Below are 18,434 nucleotides of genomic sequence, written 5' to 3'. Positions count from 1 at the left end.
GGAGAGGGCAAGCCTGCCAGCAAGAGGGGTATGGGAGGAAGGACTCAATCCTCCCTCGGGATCTAGGGATAAAGGGGGAAGGGTGCTGTTTGCCTGGATCCACGGAGCTTCACGGAGGATGGGAATCTGAAACAAGCAGCATCGCTGTTGACAGCAGTGTGTATAAACAGAGCAGCATTTCCCTGCTCCCTCCCCCTTCTTATTATAGCACAAAGCACCCCGAGTAAAATACATACCCACAACAATCCACTATAAAAGGAAAACAAAGCCCGGAGCGTGTGCACGCACACACAAACACAGAGACACTCTCCTGGAGAGCACAGCATAGATCCAATACCTTAAATGTCATTTTTTTAAAATATTAACGCTGTGCTCCCGGCCGGGTTTATGTAAGGTTTGTAACCGCGGGGCTGGAGGCACGTGAAAACCTAAACTGGATGCTCGCATCCTGACCCGGCTCCGCCTGCCCCGGCCTGACCCCGCTCCATCCCCCCCGTCCCGCTCCATCCCCCCCGCCCCGGCTCCGCGGCAGCAGCAGAGCCGGGGCAGACACGCTCCCACCGGGCATTTTTCCCGGGAGGAAGCAGAGCTGCAGCTCCCATTCCCCCTCTTCCCGGCGCTCGCCATCTGGCTCTGTCAGGAGGCTCCTGCTGCAGCCAGGCACAGACACGAGCGGATGCCTCTCTCCGGATGAACAACCACTTCATTAGCCGGGGCTGTGCGGGGCAAAGGGAGGAGCGCGAGGGCAAATCCTCGGCAAATAGCAGGATCCATTTCACACAAACGCGGTGCTGGGCTGCTGGGAGCAGCCCCGGGGCTGCCGAGATCCACGTTTCCATCTAACCTGGCTGCCAGCCCCTCCTGCTGCCCCAATCGCAGCTCCACCAGCTCTTCCAGGGCTGTCTTGTTTTCCAGCCTCAGGCAGCCTGAGCATGGGAACTGCCTCACCTCAGGCTTTCCCAGAGTTTCCTCAGCTCTAGGCTGGGCTCCAGATTGTTACCACCTCGTGGTGCCAGGCTTGAGATACGACTCCCTATAGAAATGGGACGAGGAATGAGATGGGCCAGTTGTTGAAATTACACCTCACATCTGCACACCAGATGAGGTGTAATGCAGGTGAGAGGGACTGGAGACCGTGGAGAAAAAAAAAAGTCAAAGTCTGGTCACTTTGTCAAACTAAGACCATTCCCCTTCTTCCTGCAGTAGCTGCTCATACCCAGAAATCAAACTTTAAAATTGTGTTAACTCTCCATTCAGCCAACCCCCTGGACCTATTTATGGTGATCCCTTTAAGCACCACAGTCCATCTCACGCTTTGGAACAGATCCTTGCTCCTGCTGTGGTTGACATGTACAATACCGGGCAAAAAGATCCTCCAGCAAGCAGGACCAGCACCTGCTACTCTGGTTACTGTTCACCAAGGGCCAAGGAAGTCAACAGGTTTTCCTTTTCACCTTGAAGCCAAGATAGGGAGACACTTTCTTCCCTGGCAGCAGTCAGGGCTCTGTGGAAGTGCAGGGAGGGCGTTTATCCCCCCTGATCTGTGGGTGCGTGCACAGATATTGCACAATATATTTAGGAGCAGGTCAGAGCAGAGGAGGTCTCCATGGTGCTGCATCAGCAGGTGGTGCTCTCCCCCTCAGTTAAGCCCTAGCCTGGCATTTTCCCGCTGGGATTTCCTCCAGTAAGGACACCTCAGCCTAAGGCAAGCCCCCTCTGCTCTGCACTGCTGAGAGGCTGAGCCTGCATCAGTTCAGAGCCACACTCTGCACGGAGCTCCCCATGCACGGTGGTGCTCCTTAACATCTTGGGAGAAACTCTTCGTGGGCTAAAGACCCATCGTAGGTGAGCCAAACTCAGGGGAACATCTAAAAGGAAACGGTTTAACACATTGCTGGGAGCTGGCAGGAGTGATTCAATAACCCCCAGACTCTTTTGTCCAGCTACAGCCTTTCCCTGATCGTTACCCTGGCTGGGATCCAAGGCTGAGATTGTTCAGAGACCAGCACAACCCAGACGGTGCTAAATCACACGTGTGCAAACTGTTCTCCAAGGAATTTTAATTTATTGGGAAGCACCCTCTTAGCAAACAAACATACCCAGGGATCCAGCTCCCTTCACAGGGCTTTGTAATTAAGCTCTGTGTCCAAACCCTCTGCACACCCATCACACAGGTCAGGAACTCTTGTCTCTGCTCTGGATGCCACAGCTTGACACCAGAAGAGAGGAGAGGAAGCAAACACAGGCACACACTGCTGGAGTTATTGCTGGGTCTCTGGGTGCGGTGAGACAACCCCAAATGGGGATTTCCACGTGACAAAAAGTCACAGGCCCATTGTTTTTAGGGGTCAGGAGACTGAGCAGCCAGTCCAAGCCTGCATCTCTCTGCCTTAATACTTCAGCTGTGCTGTTGGTAAGTGCTCTGCCCCATTTCCTGCCCTGTTGTCCCCACATTTTCTACCACTGCTTCTCCAGGCAGCTTTGGCTCTTTCTGAGAGAGAACCCTCTTCAAGAGCAGCTTGTGACACTCTGGGATTGCAACACAATGAACTGATAAAGCGAGACATAGAAGCGCATAAATAATCATAATATCTCACGTCCCAAGATCACACAAGCAATTTAGATTCTTTTTTCGTGTCCCGTTTATAAATATTCATTTCAGAGATGTTTTAAACCAACAGAACCTGATGCAGACTTGCTCCAAAAGCTCCAGCAGCCTGGCATTCCCATGCAGTGTGCAGGCAAATTACACCTCTTTGAAGCCTCACCTCACCCTGCTGGGGCGAGCAAAGCCCTGCTGCCTCTTGCCTGCAAATGTCCACAGACCATGACAAAAAAACCCAGCAGCAAATATCTCAGCAGCTCCTGCCACTCCTGTGGAAGTCATGTCCCTGCCATGTCCCCATTCCCTGCTATTAACCTCCATCTCCAAACTCTTATGTGACAACCTGGGAATCACGTCACCTTGTCTGGGTTTACCCAGCTGCCACCAAACAGAACCACTTGGATCTATAAAAAAACTGCTGTGTTCGTGCCTGGAAAAGAAAAATTAGTATGCAAACAGTGATAAATCCTCTGATGTGCACATTTATGTTTTTATCATGTAGTTAATCAGGTAAGAGTATGTTCAGTTTAGATACAGCTCCACACTTTGCCTCTATAATCCAAATCCCAGAAGGGCCTTATAAAACCATAATCTGCAATGCAAAGTTGCAAAGCATATGGGAGTGTCTATAGATTTTCCAAATCACCTGTGCCCTAATTTAATATGAATAACAATTAGTTTACTCTTATCAGTTAATTGTGCCCCTTGTGGATTCAGCAACACTGCATCTCGTCACCAAACGCCTTTGTCTGAGCAAACTTTAATTACACTTCCCCTCGCCCAGCCCCACTTGCAGCTTTGGCAACAAAGGCGAAATTGCTGCTAAACAAAAAACCCACCACCGGCGACAACACAAAGGGAGCCAGCGCTGCTTTCTGAGAGAATCAGAGGAGCAAACAAAGCAGCCCGGGGTTAATAGCAGGGAGTGTAACTCGGCCCCTGCAGCGCAGCCAGAGCAGCCGGATCCTCCCAGCATCCCGGAGGAGCAGCACCAGGCGCTTCTCCAGCCCAGACAGCACTGACAGCCCTGCATCCCTATCTCCATCCCAAGGTGTGCCTCCCAGCCCCGGGCAGCAGCAGGAGAAGATTGGAGAGAGCTTCCATTCAGCTCCGGAGCTGTGATTAGCAGAGGATTGAGAGCCAAGGCACCGGGGTCCTATTTCCCGCTCTGCCGCCGACTCCAAATGTGCGAGGCACTTAAAGCAGAGCTGCTCCCTCACCCATTCCAGCAGCACCGGTGTTGTCATTGATAAAAGGGATGGGCTGTGCACACACACTCACTCAACGCTTAGGGACCAATCCTGCACCGAAATCACTCTCACTGCACCCTGAAGTGCTGCAACATTTACCTTTGGCACAGGATTCGCATTTTCTTTTCGAGGCGCGAAGTCCCCTTGTGAATCATACAAAGGAGCAGATTGAGGATGACTGTTCCTACTTCCATTTCAAACACTGCAGGGTTTTGCACACACACAGGCCTTCAATCTCAGTTACACCATCACCTTGGCAGCAAAACGTTGCCTTTGCATAGCAGAGGATGCAGCTACAACCCCTTTGGCAGAGCCGAAGGAACGAGCCTGCAGCGCGGCAGATAAAGCCTCTGGTGGGAGGAATCTCTTCAGCCCGGGGATGGAGAGGCATCACAGTGGCAGAATGATGTGGTGTTGAAGCCACAAAGGATGTGCATCTTCCCACTTAGGATGCTGGAAGCTCCAGGACCCTGCTGCTGCTCTCACTCTCCAAAGGACTGGTACCACCTACAGAGGTGGGCTTTGCTCCCTGCCCCTCCACAGCGCAAGGAATTCCAGCAACTTCTTGCCTCACAGCCTTCAGAGCAGGTGTAAGGGAAGGCTTCTTCATAATTTGTGCTGATCCTGCTCCTACAGCACCCTGAACACATCTGAGAAGGACACTCACCCTGCTCAAGTGAGGGAATCCATCACCTGCCACATCAAATATGCTCATCACCTTTCCACAGCATGACCTCTGCTCCTCTCTGAAATGGGAGATCTCCACCCTTACAAAGGAATAAGCTGCTGTGAATACTTAATTGCTTTTATTACTCTCCTGTAATTGTTAGCATGACCTTTCCATGGACTATTTTGATGTGTTTCTCACCAGGTCATTATTTCTGAGCCATAGGCTCCAGTGGAACAGAAACATTAATCTGCTCCAGACAGCAGATACAAAGCTCATGGTGTTTGATCTTTCCTGGTAAAAAAAGGATGCCACAAGCTAGACCAGGTTGAGCTCTGGCATTCTGGCCATGCCATGAAAGATTTTTGACTTTTCCCAATTTCTCCCACCTCTCTTGTTGATCACCTCGTTAGCTTAGCAAGCAGCAAAGTAGCAGCAACTACAATTACACATTTTAAATATGGCCAAGAATAACTGGCACAGTGTGAGTGGGGAGTCCAAGCTGCAGTGGCCAGGATAATTCTGCAGGCAGCATTGGCTACTTCTACAGCAGAGTGAGTCATTCCCCAAACTAATTCCCAGCTAAAGAGAAAAATCAGGCTTTGATTCTCCGTGGAGGTACGAGCAACACCACCTTTGCAGTTCTCCTTCCTGCTCCAGGCCATCCCACACTGCCAAACACATGCAGCACCAGGCAGGATGAGCTGGCAGGCGAGAACAGAGTCTGCCTTTTGACCATCTAATTCTTCTCAGAACAAAGCCAGGGCTCAAGCAGGGCTGCTTTGGCTGAAGAAGCTGGAAACACAAACCAAACAAAAGCTTATCCTGCAGACCTGCCAGCTCATGCAGGTCTGACAGCCTCACCCTGCAAATAAATTGTTTCTGGTGGAAGCAGAGGAGTCATCTCATCCATCTCTGCAAATCCATGGCTGGCCTTTCTGAGACTGCACTGTATTAAGAATGCTGTTTAAATGGCTCCCAGCTTACCAAACAGCCTTTTCATACACAGAAATGCAACATTTGTTAAGTTGTTGTGGATGTCCCAACCCTGGAAGTGTCCAAGGCCAGGCTGGACAGGACTTTGAGCAACCTGGTCTAGTGGAAGGTGCCCCTGCCCATGGCAGGGTGTGGAATGAGATGATCTTTAAGGTGCCTTTCAACCCAAACCATTCTGTGATTTTCTAATTACTGACACTCCTTTCCTCCTTCCTTTCCTGTCTCCCAGCTACTCATTTAGTAGAGAGACAAATCTCCTAAAGCAGAGCAGCCAAAAGTGAGCTCATGTCCTGCTCCATCCGTGAACAGACCACACTCCAGGTGAGGGACTGCCCAAGTCCTTGCAGGAATGAAACATCCCAAAGCCTGACTGCAACCCCAAGGACTGCAGGGACACTCAGAGCAATGTTATTCACCACGTACCCTGATGACACACACAGGCAGGAAAAGGCTCAGCATTTGGACTCAGGCACAGACACACCAACGTGCTCTCTTCCTGCAGGAATACAGATGGGAGATCTGCTCTTCTCTTGGGCTGCTCCAGCATGTCGAGAGTTTCTGTCCCTGGTGCCCGTGGACGTGAGGGCTGTGCAGGGCATTCACAGCCAGCCAGGGAGCTGAGCCTGTCATCTCAAAGGAACACACTACCATAAAAACAACAAACATTTCACTTGTAAATAACCCCTTTGTTGCTGAATCTCAAAGCCCTTTTGCACAGCTGCTGCAGAGCTTCTCTCACAGGCAGAGGCAGGAATGGGATCCCAACTCTTGCTTGGGCATCAGGGCTGCACTTGCACAGAGGACGTTCTCAAACTGGCCCAAAGCGTGCCTAGAACTAAATACACCTGCAAACACCCAGTTTAACGCTGTGAGTTCGATGCTGACCCAGTTTCTCCTCCCCTCTCTGCTCCAAGAAATGCAGCTGCTCAATGCCAGCATAAGACAGGGAATCAAATCAGCAGGGCTCGGGGCTTGGTCGGTCACGACTCTTCCCTCCAGGCCAAGCTGCAGCACTGAGACACCACGCTGTGGTTTTGCTGCTTGAGACAGTTCAGCAGCTCGTGTCTGCTCAGGTAAATTAAATATTGCCCTGATCAGTTCTGATGCATGAGAGCATCCACCACCAGCAGCTGAGAAACAAAACACACAGGACAGGAAAAACATTTTTCCCTTGCAGTGGAAGGAGCAAGTGCATGTTCCATTTGGAAAAGATTGTTGTTTCTCATCTGTGTGATGCACAGCACCATTCCCACGAGGGAATCTGCTTCCATAAACACATCTGGATTAACTAAAGGGCAATTCTGTCCACAGTCACTCCAGGGAATGCTGCTCTTCAGTCCATAGCTGGGACCAAGCTCTGTGTCTGCCCACGAAGGTGCACACTCACAGTGCACTTTTTGCCCTGGCTGTTCACAGCAAAACCTTCCCTCACCCCGTGGTGGGATTCCTGATGGATTCCCACAGGCACCAGCTGATGGAGGGAGCAGCCAGGGCCCGTCAGGAAGCATCAGGCTCAGGGGCTGTCTCCTGTGCTGAGCTCCATCCTCTGCTGCCTCCCTGCTCTGAACAAACACTCCCAACTCTCCCTTTCAGGGGCCCATCTGCCCCCGGGCCACACTCAGGGGTTTCACATTCTAAATGCTCTGATTATTATTTTATAGGCAGCTGGCTGGATGCAAAGCTTGGGGAAGTGGGCCTGCCTTTCAGGCAAGCTGCTCAATGGAAGGGCACCACAATAAACCTGTGAGTGAAGGAAGGAAGGATCTGAAAGCCTGGGATAGAGGATGCTCTTCCTCTCTAATCTCCTTTCCTTCTGGTCCCTCACCCTGGGGGTCAGACAGCATCTTCTGGTTTGGAACATGGGTAAAGGAAAGGCTGAGTTTTGGAGACACCAAATCCATCCTTAGAGCAAGACACCTCCTATATGAATAATGGAGCAGCTCCACATTTAAGTTTGCACAGACATTTGCACTTAAAGCAGACTAAAATCCCTCTGCTTCACCCTTCCCTGATTGAATCCAGCATCCAAACTCAGTGCAGTGCTCCAAGGGCAGTGAAACATCCCATGCAAATGAAGTAAAATATTAACTTAGACTTGGAGACGACTTTTTTTAAAAAAAAGTCTATGAAACACTATTCCCTACATCTTTTAGCTCAAACCCCAGTCACACGCGTTATCTCAGCCCGGGCTGCACCAGAAATAGCAGAAGTCAGCACAAAAGTTTATTGCCTTGATAGGAAGATAAAAACAGCTCGCTAAAAGCCTGCATTCACAGCTCATCAGCTTATATTGAAAAAGGAAGGACCAAGCTCTTACAGCCAAGCTTTGCCCCCAGCCAGTCTCCCCAGGCTCCCCGAAGCCCAGCCGTGGGTCTGTCCTGTGCCCTGCTGCCCTGGCAGCTCTGTGTGCAGGCTGTGCCCCGTGTCAGGGGCTCCCAGCACTGCCAGGCAGCCGTTCCTGCTCGGCACAGTTGGGTGAGCAGCCCCTTCCAGCACAGTTTGTTACTCACACGCTCCGCCTGCTAATTGCCTTCCGAAATGGGGAAGGAACAGATGACGAGCAGAATGCGGCTCCTGACAAATTCCCCGGCACTGTAAATACGGCTCACCTTGCTGTAAACAAGGCAACGCTAAAAAAAAAGGAGAGGAGAAGAGCAGGGAGAACGCCCTGTCTAGCAAAAACAACAACAACAACAAAATAAAAGAATTCTCAAGCTTCTCTGCTGCAAGAGAGCCTGCACAGGGGGGAGAACCCCAATCTATTTGATGTTTCACTCTAAAGACCTCTTGGTCTTGCTGAAGATCCCCTGAATCGAGCTCCCCCAGGCAGGATCTCTGCCTTCAGAACTAAATTCACCAAGTGTGGGAGCGAGGAAAGGTTTAAAACCAAAGAACTTTATTTCACCCAGGCCCTGAGCATCTCTGTATCAGTTATGGTAGGAGAGCAGAGGCTTCTGCACCTCACAGAATTGAGGATCTGCTGGCTCTTTGCAGGTATTATGACTCTGCTATTTTAAGGGAAATGTAGTTTGCTCTTAAAAATAATGAGATTTAAAATTAATAAGCTCGGGGGCTTTAAGCTACACTTTTAACCCACTTCCAGATTTCTTCTCTATAGCCACAAGGCCTAGAAGCTTATTTAAAAACAAGCACTTCCTGCACTTCCAGGAACAGGGAAACATCAAATGCCATTAAATTCACAATCACATGGCACAAATTGACAATGCTGGTACAAAAACCACCCAGTACTGCTGACTAAACTGCTGTGCAGTGACAGGGTTCAACAGTGTGAGTCACTCCACCCCAGAGAAAACTGCATTTTAGCACTGGATGTATTTACAATACAAACCCAGCTCTCAGAGGGTGCTGGAAGCACTAAGATTATGTAGAGGAACAATGAGGGACAGATAAAGAAATGGGTTCTACAGACACCCCACAACTCCTCGTAGAAAAACTTCAGTAGGAGAAAACTCCCACGTGTGGGAAATGAACTCTGTTCCTGTTTGGGGCACCAGGACATCAGCTCTGATAGAAGATATCAAATGAAGTCAAGCAGATTAGGGGAAATGACCGTGGAAATTTGAATTCACGGGATCCTTTTTCTGCAGACAGATGGTCATTTCAGCTTTCTATTCTCTAATCCCTTGTTCTGCAAAGCAAACATCCTAAATCCCAGATAATGTAGGTTTTACCATCTCATACATTTCCCACAGCATTAAGGCTGGCCCCAGTGATAGGATACATATGCTTAAACATCTGCATGCCTGAGGAATTTACAGCCACGAGGATTTCCTACCTGGATTCAGCACAGAGGCCACCCCTGCATCCTTGTTTCCAGCCCCAGCAGCCAGCACAGGCCCTTGCTAAAGCAGTCCCTTTTTCCAGCAGGCATCTTGGGGATTAAAGGGAGCCTTTCCCTAGGAATGGCCTTCCTCTAGGAACTGCCCAAAGCCAGAAATCAGACCTGAAACTCTGCTGGGAAGGAATCAGATGGTCTGGCTGTCAAACTTTTGCTCCCAGACACAGGCAAAAGAGCTGTTTTCTGAGGGAAGAAGGAGAGGAGCAGGAGATTGAAGAAGGCTCAGGAATTCATTACCAGTTTCCCTGTTTGTCAGCTCAAATGATTCACTGAAGCAGCATCTCACAGCCCAGGGAGGGCGTTCACAATTAAACAGATATTGAACTGAATTCCATGAAATATGCATATTGTTTGCTTTCTAAAAAGCTGTTTAGATCAGACCATGAAAAGACCAGAAATTGGGAATTAGATCAACAATCACTCTCCAAGTACCCTCTGATGAGCCCTGGCTGGATGTGGAACAGAGGGATAGTCTGGAGGAGCTCTAAAAGAGGCAGGAGCACCGGAGACATTCTCTGCTGCTGTGAATCACCATGGTGAAAAGCAGGTCCAAAGCTCTCTGAACCAGCTGAAGATCCAGTTTTCCTCAAAAAACACATTACATTAGCAGAGAAATCACCCCTCCACTGTTCACAACACTGGCATCGGCAAAGTCCCAAATGGGATGTCTCAAAAGATGCACAGTGGCAATTTTTACAAGCTCCAGAGGCAGAGCAAGACTTTGGGGAGCCCAGGAGCTGTGGGAAAACCCACAGGCTGGGGCACAAGGCCACTCCAGCCACACTCAGGGGTAGAACATGATCCCCCTTGCAGAGGCAGTGCCACCCAGACCCCACCACCAGATTACCTTCCCCTGCTGTGGCAGGGAAGATTGAGGCTGAGGAGGCTGAGAGCTCTTCTCCCAGATAATTCTGGCCGAGGGAGTGGCTTCCCACCCCTAATTAGGAGGAGTCACCCTCCTCACAGGCTCAACACCTCATACCTGCAGCCTTGCACATGGCAGAGTTTGGAGCAGGGAACCTATGGCACATCCTTGGGCACATCCTCGACCTGGGCACACCCTCACACACCTGGGCACATCCTCCCCAGAGGTTCCAGTGGAACACGTGGCATTCCTGGGATTGCAGTTCCTGACAGGCTGTCTCCCACTCCATGGCTAATAGCTCATTGTTTGTATTCATGCACGAGGAGTAAATTCTTCATTATTGCAGAGATCTGACATGTACAAACAATTGGAGTAAATTGATTGTATTTTCCAAATCATCACACAGGCTCTAATTCTATCTGCAAGGCGCACTAATTTGCACTAGAATTGCCTCCTAAATTAGGAATTAGAGCTTTTGACAGAGAAGAGCAATGACTGTCCTTGTGTTGCAAGGCTGGGGGGGGTGGAGGGTGCAGGTCCCTTCCCAGTTCTCACCAAAGAGGCCTTTTGTCTCCCCTCAGAGGGTACTCAAGTGTGGTGAAGGAAATAGCTGATTAAAGGATCTTCCAGCATTTTTCAGAGAGGTGTTTCATTGGTTTAGATGCAGTTTAAAAGGAACAAAGTATTTAAATATAACTCTTCTTTACCCAGAGCCCACCTTTTACCCGAGCAGGAAACTGGGACTCTCCTGACCCCTTGAAAACTGGACACAGAAGGATTTGCACGTCTTTTTCTTGAGTGAAGATGCTCAGTACAGAGCAGCACTGAATATCAACTCTCCAAACATCCCGAAAGTGCATTTGTTCCTGCTGGAAGCAGAGGACAGGGTGCACTGTGCTCTTCCAGACATGAGGTCATCCGTGCCAGCCCCGGAGGGTAAAATGTACCAGCTCATCTGGATGGAAGAGAGACTAAATCATTAACTTAACTTGAATCATGCAGCCAAAAAGCATCTCTGTCTCTGGGAAGAGAAGGGAATCAGGCTGTTCTGCTGCACTTCCCAAAATGCCAGGCACAAGGTGTGTTGCCTTTGCTGCCTGAAACACAGCAAAATTCATCCTGCTTCCAGTCCTCGCTGGGGGAAGGGGAAAACAAATCCTGTGCTGGATGTCAGTCAGATTGCTGAGACAGTGAACACCATGGAAAAATATCAGCTGAATATATAAGGTTTAACACTCAGATCACTCTGTGAGCAGTGGAGCCACAGAACTCGGAATTCCTTATGGAAATAGATGGATTTTAGGCCCTGTTTTCTAGTGAGCTCACAGAGCTTTTTCCTTTTCCTGGGACAGTTCCAGTGCCTCCCACACAGATCCTGGTTTCTTACAAGGGTGACCTTACACTGCAACCCCCAGTACTGGGATTAACATCCTTTTCTCTCCCATCTATGTTTACAAAACCTATAGAAATACAGGATTCTGCCAGGCCCTTTGGGGCACAAAAATAACATCCTCGTTGAGCTGTCTTGGAGACTGACACACGCTGGAGAAATTGGTTTGCAAATGGTTCAAAAGCTCAGAGGGCCAAAGACAGCAGGATCTCAGAGGCTCTGTCTTGTTTGCAAACCCAAGGAAAACCATCTCAGAGGAATAAATATAATTATCACCACAGCCCAGAGAACTCTCACGACTCAGGCTGGACCTGACACAAAGGAATAGATAAATAACGGAGAGGGAAGGGAGAAGGCAACGCTGCCTCTCTCAGATATGCAAAACCACCCAGCTAAACCCCAGGGAGTCAGAGAGCTGCCTTTGTACAGGCATGATTAAAGACAAAACAAACACGACTGAGTTTTCTCCCCTTTGCCTTTCAACTCCAGCAATTATAGGAACTTAACCCGAAGCACACTCTGTCTGCAAGCAGCTCATCTACAGAACCATTCCTGTTCTTGATTTCAAGCTGAGGTGATCAGGGAGTCTCAGTTCCTACACTGCTGGATGACAGGACTGAAGATTCCTTTCTCTCTTACTCACTAACCCACATTTCCAGGGATGAATGACAGAGCCATGGAATCAACACCTGAGGTCAGTGGTAGGACTGCCAAAGCATTACCACTCTGGCAACATCTCTCTAGGACATGCACTAAGTCACTCATAGCCTAAGATGAGCCAAGACAGTAATTTAGGAAAGGAGCAATTTCACCTCTGAAAACAAAGTTTAAGTCTGACTTTGGTCCTGTGCCACCCACAGCCTGTCTTCAAGATCATTCTGAGCAAGCACAGATCAGCCTCAAATTTCTGTGCAGCAACAACCACACAGCTAGTGCTATGCCCAACTTCAGGCAATAAAGTGCACTCAAAAAAAGTATTTTCCTGGTATTTAACTTTCTTTTGATCTTTGGAGGGTACATTCCCAGTGTTTTGCCCTCACAGAGAACTGACACTCACTTCACGGAAGACAAGGAGTGGGGGGAGAGAAAGCAGCACACTGAGAAACAAATCACAGGATGGAAACCGGTGCAATTCCGGGAACAGGAGCTTTTAATGACAAAACAAACTGCACAGGTGATATGGATGAGAAGTCTGTGGATCACAGTTCTACTGGAGTCCCTGGGGCTGTGGGGTGCTCTCAGGGAACAGGAGAGAAGCAGAATGCATTGCCCTAACTTTTGTTAGAACAGTGCTAACCCTGTCTCTCAGAGTGCACAAATACAATGTAATATCCCCAAACACTCCATAAGAATAAATGTAAAGGTAAGTGATTATTAGGGGGTGTTTATGCCCCTGCATCCCTTTGGTTCTGCAGGCACAATCCCTCCCGTTGTTCTGGGAGCTGTGCTGGGGGAGCTGCTGCAGCTGCAGCACACTCAGAGACACCCATCATTGCTCTCTCTTATGAGAAGGAAAATTGGCCCTTCGGAAAAAAAAAAGAAAAAGCAGCTGTTATTTGTTGTTTTCGGGGTGGTTGTTGGTTTTGGGTTCCTTATTATGATGAGTTTGCCTTCTCTTGCCACTTAACCGAATTACCCAGGGTTTCTGTTGCCAACCCTCTGGTGGAGATGCTCTGAGCTGGCACAGGGGCTGCTGCTGCTGCCCCCTCCTCAGGCACACCTTTGGCAGGAAGGATGAGGCTGTGGCCAAAATTGCTATCACAGCATTTTCTACACGGCAGAAGGGGAAGAATTTATGACTATTCTAAATGCAAACTCTACCATTCCACAAGGTCAGTCAGTATTTGGGCCAAAGGAACACCTCTAACAGCTGCTAATACCAAACCCTTTGGGGTAAAAGTGCAAAGCATTTTGTGTGCAGACAGAGCCTAAACTGCCTCCACAGAAAACCCAAAATATCAAAGCCAAGCCCCTGCTCTTCACAAAAGGGTATGGGGGGAAAATGCAGCTTTGCCTTACACTGCAGGACAAAAATACAGCCACAGTTTTCCTTCCCAAATGGTCTTTTTTTCTTTTTTTTTTAATAAAACCACCTCATCCATTTCATAAAAGCAACTCATTTTAAAATAGCACTACTTTGGCATTAAAAATGTTTCCCCTTCACAAAACACCACCGCTACATTTTTAATATAATAGCAGTTCATACTGTCTAGAAATGTGCTGTAGCTTATATTTAAAGGGATATTAAAAATGTTTCCAAGGCACAGCTGCTAATCAAAGCCATCCTTCTCCTTTTCCTCCCCATGTAAGGGATAAAAAAAGCTTCCAAGAAACCCACAAAAAAATACCAAAGGGTGATTTCTAAGGCACAACTGTTACCCACTTTTCAAGCAGGGTTATACAAATCATCTGTGTCCAACCCAACAGAAGGTGGAGGTGTGGAGTCCGACCTCAGATAGTTTGATTTCCTCTCTGTAGTTCAGTTCCTGGAATGTCCACCCGGATTACTGATGGTAATTGACACTTTCACGTGGGTTATATCAACAAATAAGAGCTAAATTTGAATTCCAGGTCACGCACAGAAAGCCAGACTAGTGAAATCTCAGGTCCTGATCCTGCAATCAGCCTCCTGCACCCAGACCCTACACAAACTTTAACATTGTGCTGACAGGCACTGGCAGACACAAACACACATTTGGCTGGAAATCACAGTCTATTCTTTCCTTTCCTAAGAAGCAGGATGTTTCATTAACTAAAAGCAAGTCGTTAAGGGGGAGGGGGAAAAAAAAAAAAAGAGAGAGAGAAAGAAATGGGAAATCCAAAATAATTTTACTCATTTTCCAATAGTGTCGCAATCACTCAGATGCACTGCAAAACACTGAATAAATAAATGGGAAAATAAGAGACTTACCCTGTGCTGCCAGCTGGCTGCAAAACTCCTGTCTGCTGACAGCAGGGGCAGAAGCTGGTTCTGTCTCTGCTCCTGGTGATGGTCAATCCACGTGTCCAGGACAATTCCTGCTCTTGTCACAGAACTGCTGCTCTTATCAGCCTCAGGCTTCCTCATGTAATATTTCTTACACACATATTAGAGCTTTCAACTCCTCCAGACTTCTAAGAAACAACCCCTTTGGGTTCATGTTGTATAAATCTTCTACCTGTGAAAGCTTTCCCTGGAACTAAATCCTGTTATTGTCCCCAGCCCACTCAGCTCCACAGGCATTCCCAGGTTTAACTCCCACAGTCTGCACCAAATCTGGAACTCTGTTTCTATTAATACCATGGGTTTAGCCATCCCACAACATTTTGGCTCAGTTATTTTCCTCTCCAAAGCGTGGAGCCACTGCAGGATCAAGTGCTTGAGGGAATGGCTGATTGCTGTAGGAAGCTCTGGGACACAAGGAAAGGAAGCTCCACGTGTTATCAGCAGAACCACTTTACTGTGTCTGTAGATGGGATGTTGGAAACACACAGGAGAAGGTGGATTTAACCAATCTGCACCTATAAGATCAGCAAGACTTATAAAGGGGGAAAAATGAGCAAACTGGCAGCTCTTTGCACCATAAATCCCTGTGTCCAGAAGCTCCCTAAGCTTGCTCACATCCCTCTCCCTTCTGGGGAGCTGGCACAGCTCAGTCCCACCTCGTGTCTCACCCTCTGGGGAGTCCCTCTGGAAACACCAGCCAGGCTTTCCCTCATCCTGCCATGGAAAACAGGGAGACAGAGATCACTGTTGCACAGCTAAACACCTAAAAGCTTCTTCCCAGGTCTTCTCTCTCTGCTTTTAACAGGAGGGAGACAAAGCTGGATAGCTGATATTTATTTTCCCTGTGGGGCAGTGATTTGCCCGAGGCAGCAGCAGGATGGAAACCTGCCTGTGACCCCTCATGGTTTGATGATCCCCACCTGACTGTGCCACCCCTTGCCTGCTCTGCAGCAGGTTTATACCCCAGCACCGTTGTTTTGTTGGTTTTAAATGCCCTGAATTTACAGAGCAGCGGAAAAGAAAATATTTATAGAAAGGGACAGAATGTTTGCCAGGTGGGGATTCTGCATTAACCAGGCAGGGATGTGGAATTTCTCAGAGCCAGATAAGCTCTTGAGGAACTGGGAGGTGTGTTCATTAGCTGGCCAGGTGCACTCCCAGGCAGCAGAAATGTTTCCCTTCCCATCAGCAAATCACACCTTTTGCAGCAGGATTAGTTGATGCCTTTAATGATAACATAAGAAGATTATACTTTCCCTTTCTCTTCACAATTCAAAGATCTTAAATACAGAGAGGCAGTGATATTTCTTGAAATATCACTGTGGAATTACCACTCTCCTCACACAGAAAGCTGGAAAGGCCATCAGAGTGGAGCAAGGGTATTTGCCTTAAATATATTCATACAACAGCTCAGTGAGAGAAAACAGGAGCAGATGAATGTCTCAGATCACATCTCCACTGAGGCCTGATACAATGACAGTGCTCAGGAGATTACTGATGCTCTCTCTGATGGAGACCTGAGATATGGCTCCATGCAAACACTGCTTTTTTGGATGCTTGGGGGCCCTCTGAGCCAAGGCTGAGGAAAAGGGCCATTGATGGTGGGAATTGGCAGGCAGGGGAATCCTACTCTGCATCACATAAGCTCTGTCCCTAACAGCTTCTCCTTGTGAAAGGGTTTGGAGCTTTAAGCTCTGGCATCCAGGGGATATTTATATTGGGAGATGCAAATTAAGGAACATTTCTCTAACACAGAAAACTCTAATTAGCAAATAGTCCATCCAGGCTCCGTTAAATATTTAAATTGACTGAAAGAGCTGAGCAGGTCTTGGAAACTGAGCTGCAGCATTTTTTTTTTTTATTAAATCAGGAGGCCTCCCCTTTCAAAGTTTAGGTAACAGGGGAGCTGGAAAAAAGCCAAAGGGAATAAAGATGAAACCAAAGGTATGACAGAAAATTGGCAGTGGCTGGGAGGGGGAAGCTTCCTATGAATTAAATGATTCCACTCAGGTCCTGTTAAACTTCTCCCAGGCTCTGATCCCGTTCCTGAGGAACAGGAGAGCACTGCCCTTTGAGCACCCATGATTAGGGATTTCTCATGCATCCCCATTCCTGATTTATCACCTGCCTTGCCAGGGAAAGGCTGGATGGCACACAGGGGGTGTTCCCTTTGGGTAGGTACCTTTAATTAAAACCTTTCCTGGGAGATAAAGGGCTGATTCAAGAAAAATGTCCCAGGACTTCTGTCTTAGGCTGAGCCTGAGCCACAAAGAGGTGTTGGGACTGTCTGTGGCTCAGGAAACATCCAGCCCTTCCCAGCACGTGGTGTGAGTATATCCAAAATACCAAGACAAGAGCTGCTCATGGGAAACTTCAGAGAAGGAGAGAAATTTTACTTTTTTTCTATGTTTTGAACCTACTTTTACAATGCCTTATTTTTAATTAAAGCCTAGGGGATGATGTAGGGGTGAAGAAAGGCCTTGATCTTTGTGGGACTGCAGAGGGTTTGAGTTATTGCTAAAGAATAAGTTTTAGTCATAAAGAATCCTTTTGGTTTCACCCCTCTGAGATTCCAGAGGCCTCTCTGAAGACATCAGGATGGATTTGTGAGGCAGACAAACAGCAGGTTTTTAAAGGCAGTGGGACAGACACAGAGCTGATGCTGTTTGTTCCACTGCCCCCCAGCCCCTGGGCCTGGGAGGGGAAGATGCTTTTATGTCTGTGCTTCACAATCCAGGGGAATCCAGCGAAGGGAACCTGGAAAAAAACGTTTTCCTGGATAGAAAGCTCAGAGACACACAGGAAAACAAAAGGCTGAGGGTGTTTTGATGATTCCTGTTTGCATACTGCCCACAGTGTCCAAAGCCTGTGCTGACATGCACGAAGGCAACACTGTTCTCCTGAAAGACTGGGGCAAAGCAGGAGGTCAGGAGACAAAGGGCTGTGCTTCCTCTTTTCTGCAAACCTGTGTCAGTCTGAGGGCTTTGAATTCCTTGCTTCCCTGGACACTGGGATTTCAGAGCTGTGATGATGTTCCCACTGATGAAGGGAAGGAACTGCTCATTCTCCGAGTTTTCTTGGAGGCACAGGCTGAGCAAACTCACAGGGGGTTGTGGATAAATTGAAGAAGGAGCTACAGGTGAAAAAAATGAAGAGAAAAAAAAAAAGAATTGTTTCTAGTAGAGCATCTGGAATAAACCCAAGCTCAACAAAGGGATATCATTTCTGGGAACCAGACTGGTTTATATTTGATTTCATATCATTCATCTCCCCCGTTGCTGTACCTCCACCCATGTGTTTCTGCTGCTCCCTGAGCCAAGAGAAGGAATAAAAATCCCCAGGTTGAGCCTTTATTAGCGTGTGTAATGCAAGTCAAGCTGCTTTGAGCATCCTCTCGTTGGGTATTAATGCAGCATGCCGTTTGTTACACGAGTATTTTGCTGTGGCAGACAGAAAGTGACATTTATGGGTCTATCATGAGAATGAATTTCACCATCCATTAAAATGATGTACAGGTAAACACTCCATTCATTTTAAATCCACGGGCTTTGGTTCTTTCTCTGCTCTGGTGGATGGCTCCATCAATACAGCTACTATTAACCAAACTATTTGCTGGGAAGTGAGAGCGACTGAAAAATGTTACAGGCCTGTAATTAAAGGGATTGTAGCTTGAAGGGAGAGCCCAGGAATTAAATTTATCAGCAAACTCTCCTCTTATAGATCTGGGATGCATCTCTGGAGCTGGAAAGGCTCTATCCCATCCCACCATGAGGAGAGACCACTCACAGCTCCACCATCCACTAGCACTGAGAGATT

At 48.1% G+C, this 18,434-nt stretch overlaps 1 protein-coding gene across 1 annotated transcript in view; it reads right to left on the bottom strand.

The window, feature by feature from the left end:
• The window catches only part of B3GAT1 (beta-1,3-glucuronyltransferase 1), a 54,386-nt gene extending 39,806 nt beyond the window's left edge, over positions 1 to 14,580 (bottom strand). The window contains exon 1 of the mRNA XM_027655467.1: positions 14,544 to 14,580. The gene's annotated coding sequence lies outside the window, so the exon portion shown is untranslated. The remainder of the gene's footprint in view (positions 1 to 14,543) is intronic.
• Between the last annotated feature and the right edge of the window lie 3,854 nt (positions 14,581 to 18,434).

This window comes from Corapipo altera, unplaced genomic scaffold (assembly GCF_003945725.1).
Source record: "Corapipo altera isolate COAL_440 unplaced genomic scaffold, ASM394572v1 71, whole genome shotgun sequence".
NCBI lineage: Eukaryota > Metazoa > Chordata > Aves > Passeriformes > Pipridae > Corapipo > Corapipo altera.
Note: the sequence above shows the minus strand (reverse complement) of the source record. Positions and strands in the feature narration are given on the sequence as shown.